We start from the raw sequence: 8539 nt of genomic DNA, 5'->3' as shown, positions 1-8539 counted from the left end.
TATAAATTTTATACATTAAACATACAATTAGATATTTATATTTTATTCTAAGCTGAAAGACAAAAAAAATCTTGTTAGAAGAAATCAGCCTTGGCGGGAATTGAACACGGATCTACGGGGCAGCAGAACGGAGATATTTTCCTGTGATAAAACAAATTATAAGGTTTAGAAATTTTATCATCCTCATGAACTTCGGCGCGTGTTGACGTAATTCGGTACTGAATCGCGAAGCACTACATTCAATTGTTTTTTCTCTTCTTGCACCATCCCATTGAAAATGGTAATTTTTCTTACATGTTTTGCTACTTATGTTATTTTAACTGCTAGTTATTGTAACTACGGTTTTATCATTCAATTTGTGAATATCACTTTTTTCAAATTCAATCTGCTATCAAAAATATTAATCATTCTAACTATAAATGGCAATTATTAGGTTTGAAGTATATTTATAAATGAAATGGAAAATGTATTTCTCCATATAGCTGCAGCAATAATATTATTTTCTCGATTATATCCTAGATTCCCATCGAACATTCGTAAAGATCAATATTATAATGCCAAACTTTACGAACAAGAGTTTCTCCGTGCAGTCACAGTGTCAACTGATTAAAAGTAGATAGAAAAATACTTCTTTTCGTTTACTGGTGACATTTGCCAAACTAATGTCATGTTTTTCCAGGATGCACTACATGGAGGTTGTCAGTCAGATTAGCATCCCTTAATTTATTAACACTATATACAACTATATACAACTATATACATCCTTTATTAATAACTTAACAAAATATACATACACTATATATACACACGATACCTAACAATATACATATATACTCTTCATATGCACAAATCTCTTACCCCGCCTGATAGTGGCAACTAATTCTCAAGTATTTTGATTCATTCTCAATAAATGTAGGCATATGTCCAACCTGCTTCTATTCATGCTCACGTGTACTGTACTATTATTTGGGATTTACTCTTACTTTTAAATGCGGAAGGATCTCAGTTCCTCGTAGCGATTTTCCTCCAAGCTCAACTGCCATACTTGTATATATTTTTAACGCGTTATACTAAAACTTGCGAGTTTATTTTGTTCTCAGTTGTATTGAACGATTTAAGTCATTCGATATTTTCTCAAATGTACCATATTCTCACTTGTCTTAGTTAGTGCTGATGAGTCCAATTGTCATATATCATACACCTAGTTTTACATAGGCATGGGGGTGATTTCTCTGCATTTATTACACATGTAATATATAGTGTAATTAAAGTAAGGGATACTCATCTGATTGTCGACCTCCACGTGGTGCAACCTGGAAGAACATGACGTGAGTTTTGCGAATGTCAGCAGTAAACGATGAGAAGTATTTTTTGTATCTACTTATAATCAGTTGACACTATGATTGGGGAATTCTCGATGAAACGTGTTTTTAATCAAATAATGCTGTTGCATTTGGTTTTTTATTGCACCATTGCATATAACTTATTGCGTCATAAGCTAAAAATCAATTTGGCCTCTCATTCTTATAAAATTGCATACATGTGAGGGGCCAACAAGTAGTTTTTTTCAACTATGAAGTAATGCTTTGATCATTTCCGCAAAAATATATTTCTCATAACACATGTATCAAAAAGTTGACTTTCGATGATTTCGAGTGAAATTATTGCCTCGCCCCGAGTTGCGCATACAATTTTTCATAAAAAATATATCGAAAATTTGACTTAAGATGCCTGAAGCTTCTTTGTGTCTCACCAAAAGTGTTATTGTTTGTAAATACGTAGTCCATGACGGATAGAAGTTAGAATGACACGCTGGAAAGTAATTAAATAGTTGCGTATCAAGTGAGATAAAGTGAGGGGGGGAGGGGAGGGTCCATGGTGGAACCCTGATGGAGGTGCAGCGGGCGAAGCCACCGACGGGGCTGTTCGGGGGGCGGAGCCCCCCGTTATAAGAAAGTATCAATCCTAATTTAAATAAAAGAATGATTAACACTCCCGTACTTACAATAAGAAGTAAAAAAAATTGTTTTCAACTTCATCGATAAGCTTCACAGAAAAAAGTACCGAGATTTTCGTTGATTGTCCACTGTTTACCAATTAAGACGTAATATCGATGAGGTTATAAGCAGTTATTGATTTTTCTGTTGGCTATGCTCTAACGCAAGCACAATGGGGAGGTTGCAAGCGGCTCTATTCAAAGTTCCGCGGAAATTTGAATTGGATAAATGAAAAATTACTCTTTGTAATACAAATTAATAATAAAAGTTTCTAGGTTATTCACAAAACAAGTTAAAAGTTTAAGTTATTTATTTTGAAAACTGTGGCGAGACGAGCACGCTACAGTTATCGCTGAAAACATCGATCGTTCACGATCGAAGGTGGAGAATGAAGTTAGCCTCTATTCTGGAAACGAGGTTCGATAAGCGGAAGAATGGCTGCAGACAACTGCAGATAAAATAGAATGTATATACATTCGATACCGGTTACGACGTAAAGTGACTTTCGCAGTCGACTGTTTCAACTTTCTAGTCTAGGGTTAAAAACACAACTTTCGACCCGCTATGGGGGCATCGAAAGTCAACTTTTTGATACATGTATTATGAAATAGCATATTGCGCAACAAGGGGCGAAAAGCGACAATTGTACGAGCGTGAAATTATCTGTCCGAGCAGATAACTTTGGTGTGCCAAAAGTACTTCCATAAAACAAATTATTTAAAAATGATTTTTTTTTTCATTTATCTTCTTATTATCAACAGAATTGGTTTCCGAATTTTTTTCGGAACCCCTCTAGTACCCTCCCTAACATATATTTCAACCATTATGATCGGTATAGCTGCTCTTGAGAAAATCTGATTTTATTTATTTTTCAAAATTCGAGCATAACTTAAAAAAAAATTCAGTTGATACTTGGGGTAACTTTATCTTATAGGGGTAGCCACCTCCCCCCGCAATATGGATCACATTCGAGAGGTGCATCCAGACCATACTTATCCTGCTACGGCCTTTATGAATTTTTTTAGTGCTATAATTTCTGAATTTATACGTACAGATATTACATTTATTCTTTTTAATTCTAGTAGTTATAATCATTTAGTTTCGAAATTCATAGCAAAAATTAAAATTGTCTAAAATTGACCAGCGTGTTTTTATCTTTATTTTTTTCTAAGTTGTTACTATTATGGTGAATATATCTCATTAGAGTTTATCTTGTGCCGCGTATTTGAGAGGAAAATCCGGTTTTTTCATTACTGAAAAATGAATATTCACATTATGTACAAAAACAACACGAGATACGAAAAGAACTCATGCCCGTGTAGAAATATAAACGTGGGCCTAGTAAGGCACTGATCAGTTTTCCCTAGTTTTGGCGTGCCCCTGGTCGGGCGAAATAGCAAGGGCCATACATGGCGTGTAACGCTTTTGCAAACTTTTGCCCTACTTAGGGTAAACTTGTCAGGGTCTAGCAGAGTTTTTCAGAGCTATGCCCCATTTTTCTAAATTATAATAGTAATAAACAAAAACTAGTTTTTGAAAACAACATTTATTTTATTTAGTATAATGCTACTGAAAATACATATTATATTATCATTTTCCAGTCTTTCATGATGCAAATAACCCGTTTTCAAGACCAGTAAAATTTTAGAAATTGCTTTAAATTATAACATTTTAAATTATGCAAAAACTTAAAAACTTTACTAAACTTTTAAATTTATCACAAAAAGAACATTCGCTTTTATCAAATTTAAACTGTATCAAATATTATTTATAAGTTTTAAATTGACATGTATGGTATTCACTTACAAATAAATTTTTAATAATTGAACATGAAATTGACTATCAAGCCTTCAAAAATACTTCAGTATTTAATTTTGGCACATTTGACATAACATCTTGAGTCACGACCTCCTCCTTTTTCCTATATTTATTTTCAATCTATTTCGCCTTCTCATAATAGGTGTATACTCGGAATCTCCCGTATAAAGGCCACTTAGTCGACAATTTTTTAAATTCAACAATCGTATTTTTTGTTCAGCTTCTTGAATATTTCCCACAAAAAATGTTGGATAGGGACTGTTTATATTTAATTTATTGTTCTGAAATCTAAAAAATTCACTGAATACATCTTTTTTGAAACTTATTTTAATATAAGTTTCCAAATTTTTAAAAACTGTATCAATAAAAGAAAAATTGCGAAATGCATATGTCTAATAAATATTATGGAATTACTAATAATATATTTCAAATTCTTCTTGGGGGAGTACAATTTTTCAAAATATAAATAAATAAATTTTTATTTTTATGAACACAATGAAAAGAAATTAAGTTGTCTTGCACGATGTTTCTTAGCACGTATTCGACCTAGGCCTAAAGTGTTTTTTCTTTTCATATTAATTATATTTCAGCCGTTAGCGTGAAAAATATTTATAAAAAAACTATTTACTGAAAATAATACTTTTATCTAAACTACGTTAGGTTGATCAAACGTCCCTTGACGAGCGCGATATGGCACATGTATAGCGTAACAGAGTATCTCTCGTGAATTTCCGTCTTGGGGCAAGCCTCCGCAAAACTCCGCAAAAATTTGTTTGACATATTTTTCATATGTGGGAGTCATTTTATTATTTTTTATTCGGAATAGGAAGAGTCTGTTTATAGTTAATAACAGATATCTGTTATTAACTGGTCTGGGCCTTGCCAGCGCTTCTTTTCAAATGGGGCAAAATAAGGCAATTTCTACACGGGTGGAAGAAAAGTTATTCTTCCCGTAACGTTCTAAAGAAAACGCTTTTTGCACTTTTCTCTATTTAGCGATTCTTTTGTGATTTTCTCCTGGATAAGAATAAATTCGGCTATAACTCATAAATAAGTAAGAAGGGTATACAATCATTTTTATTTCAAAAATTTAAAAAATTGCTACCAATTTTTTAAACTTGAAAAGTTATCACAAAAACGAAAGAGGATTTTTTCAGCTACAGGACACGGTACAGTAATGCAATTAAATTATTATTCATTTCATTCGAAGATCTGAAAAAAAAATTCGTAAGAAGAAAACTCAGGAATGGAAAAAATCATCAGATTCAGAAATGTCACATAAGAAAACTGCAAAAAACTGAAAATGCTCAAAAATTCTTATAGGGCACAAGCAGCTGAGCACGACTGGAGAAATATTACTCCTGCTCATGCTCCTTTTGATAAAAGCTTTTTTAAATTTTGTAAAAATTCGCGGGTTTGAATTTTTGATAAAAAATTTGTTTAATTTTTTAATTAACAATGTAATTTACATTTCATGTTATTTTACCTTTTCAGAAGAACCATTTTTTGTTCTAATTTTCAAATTGTTCAAACAAGGTCTAATATTTGTGCTCAAACTATCAAATGATCATTTCCAGTGGATGAGAACAATTTTAAATAGTTTTTTAACGTTTACTACGTTACAAACATATTAATAAAGAAATCTGGGTTTTCGGTGTTGGTACTGTTTAGCTCATTAGAATCCAGAATTTTTGTGTAAAATGTGAGACCAATAATTGTTTCATTACAAATAATTGAAAATAGATGCTACTCGGCAAACTTTTTAACAATCTTAGTAAAAGAATTAATTTTTTTAATATTTTAGAAGGAACGTGCACAAGTTTTGTATGATATCAAATAAGCATATCTTTGCGATGACACCTTGCTATGCAACTTTGCAAATTTACAAGAATTGTTACTTGTTTAAAGAATTTTTGTAAGCAAATTCAGAATTTGGCTATTTTTGTTTTTTAAGGAATAAAATAATAATTTCTTTCCTACAAAATTTTGCCATGATAATTTAAAAATTCACCAAAATTAAGAATTATTTAAACAAATTTTGTAAAGAAATTCATAGTTTAAGTATTTTTCAACGAATAAGCCGACTTTTTTAAAAAATCAAGTAAGAATGACTTTCCGATGAAACCTTGCTATGATACTTTGCAAATTGACAACAATTGTCAATTAGTTAAGCAATATTCATAAGAAAATTCAGAGTTTGACTATTTTTCAACGAATATGCTTAATTTTTGTTTACAAAGTCGATTAAGAATATCTTTCAGACGACTTCTTTCTATGATGATCTTGTTTTTATCAAAAACATTTCACTAATTATTAAGTGTTGTCAGTTAGAAAATCACAGTAAAGGGTTATGGGAAAGATATTATTAGTTGGTTCCGTAGAGAAAATTTAGCTTATTCGCTGAAAAATACCCAAACTCTGAATTTTTTGGGAAAAGTATGTAACTCCAAATTTTGGGGATATGCAAATTTTCATGGTAAAAACTAATCAGAAAAACATTTTGATTAGATTTTGTCAAAAATTGAGCCTGTTCGTCGCATAACATCCAAACTTTGAATTTGTTTATACAAATTGCTTAAGCGATTGCCAAAGCCTCTTTTTCAATTATTCGTAATTCAAAATTAATTCCTCTTATATTTTATACAAAAAATCCAGATACGAATGAGCTACTCTCACACACTGGAAATTAATTTTATGTAACCTTAGAACAGATCTAGCATCTTGTTTGACCAATCATACACCATATAATGAACTCGCGCAACCCATTTTTCAGCGATTTTTTATTTATTTCATAATTATCACTTATTTTACCATCCACTTTCGAACGTTATACAGGTAACAGTTTGTGCGATCACTAGAGAGATTGATCAGCAACCTGAGTCGAAGCAGTGTTGCGAAACGAACGTCTTCTTTAAATAAAAAGCACAGGAATTCTAGGGTAATATAAAAATCCATACCCCTTCTATACAAGAAATATTTAAACTGATAAACTCAGTTTGAAATTCATTCGGTGTCGTGAAAGACAGGAACTTCTCTTATCATAACTAGTTTTAACCTTTGAAATGAACTTTAGCATGGACTTGGTTCTTTCGTACTTACGAACATATATATATGTATAAGTACGTATTTATATCTAACTTATTATACATGTATCTGAAGGGACATAGGAATATGTAAGAAATAAATTAATTTGATCAACTTCAGTTATTAATAATCTTTTACACCAGAGAAGGGGGAACCCAATTTCAAAAATATGGTGCGGCCTATGAGACCGCACGTCATCGCTTAAAGATTGTGATTAAAAATCATTCTATGATTCATTTGAAAAAAAAAATAAATCTATTCTTTAGTTACTAATGTTAATCTGCAATAGAATAATATGAGAATTTGGAGACTTAATTGAGATAACGTTTGATGAATATTCCAATACGAACAGAAATTTTTTAATTTATCTTCGGTACTTTTGAACTACATCGAAAATTTTGAAGTTATTCTATATTTCTGATTGAATTAGGCTTTTCGATTTTAAAAATATATAATAAAGGCATATTTATAAAATATATGGTTATTAATAAATGAATTTAAAGTTAAATTTGAAATCGCGAAGGTTATCGACATAGTATAATGTACCAAATATATTAAATACGTTATATCTTAAGTGTAAATTTAAGTATTTTATCTTTATATATATATATACTTGTCTTGTTTATTTATCAAAATTTGAAATAATTATATTGATTTTTTTTAGACTTATACTCAAAAGATTACAGAGCATTCTTCTAAATTAAAAATTTTAACTTTATATTCAAGTGCGTGGCTACGCGTACCAAAATTCAAGTACGAATGACCGGATTGTTTCGATTTATAATAAATGTTTGAAACATGGAAATTGAACTTTTTTATAAATAAAATGTCCCATCAGATTAAATCTTTCTTATTTTGCTTACACTTGAACAATAATCCCAAGACTTAGTCGCTGCACGGGGAAATTATCGGAAATAATCAATTCTAGAAAAAAAAAAATTACAAAAAAAATTATTTTTACTATGAAGCTTTAATATTCAAAATTTCACATATTTGGTCAAAGATTTATTTGAACCCTTAAAAATAATTATAACAAATAATAAAACAGATACGTGAAAATCTACGAGTTTTGATTGGCGAGATGACGTGTGAGGTCAAAAACCATTCAAGCCCCAGCCTGGGGCGAGTTGGACATAGTTGTCTTTTCGCCATTAGTATTTGAAATCTGCCATTTCTTGCTTAAAACTGAGTCGCTATGTACATTATAGAAACAATTTTATTCATAATTTTGCAAAGTTAAAATAATATGCGGGATTAGAAACCAAAATAAAAAAGTATTACGTTTGGCTTATATGGTACCATCTCTGGAAACCAGAAATAGTAAAATAAAAATGTTACTTGCATTTCATTAGCAATTTTTCAATCAAAAATTGTTGCAAGTTCCGGATTGAAAAATTTGCAAGCTTTCATTTCAGAAGTTTTAAATTTCAGAGAGTTTCCATTCGAGTGTTTTCATTTGCAGCTTAGTTCTTATTACTTCAAATGAAAATTTATAATTTTTAATTTCAATGACCGTGAGAAATTTCTGCAAACCGCGAATGACCGGAAACTGTTTACCTCGATTAAAACGGACACTCTAAATACTTTTTATACTTCATATAGTATCTGAAAAAATCATGAACGTCACCAAACTCCCGCTT

General features: G+C 30.9%; 1 protein-coding gene across 5 annotated transcripts in view; it reads right to left on the bottom strand.

Annotated features, from left to right (window-relative positions):
• Positions 1 to 8539, bottom strand: part of LOC117180344 (glucose dehydrogenase [FAD, quinone]-like) — a 72565-nt gene that overhangs the window by 57337 nt on the left and 6689 nt on the right. Inside the window, exon 1 of one of the 5 annotated variants that reach the window (XM_033372789.1) lies at positions 6627 to 6731. The exons of the other annotated variants lie outside the window; for them this stretch is intronic. The gene's annotated coding sequence lies outside the window, so the exon portion shown is untranslated. Of the gene's footprint in view, positions 1 to 6626; positions 6732 to 8539 lie in introns of those variants that run through there. 5 annotated transcript variants of the gene reach the window in all.

The sequence above is a fragment of the Belonocnema kinseyi genome, chromosome 9 (genome assembly GCF_010883055.1).
Source record: "Belonocnema kinseyi isolate 2016_QV_RU_SX_M_011 chromosome 9, B_treatae_v1, whole genome shotgun sequence".
In the NCBI taxonomy this organism is placed as follows: domain Eukaryota; kingdom Metazoa; phylum Arthropoda; class Insecta; order Hymenoptera; family Cynipidae; genus Belonocnema; species Belonocnema kinseyi.
The sequence above is the reverse complement of the archived record's forward strand: the minus strand, read 5'-3'. Positions and strand labels throughout refer to the sequence as shown.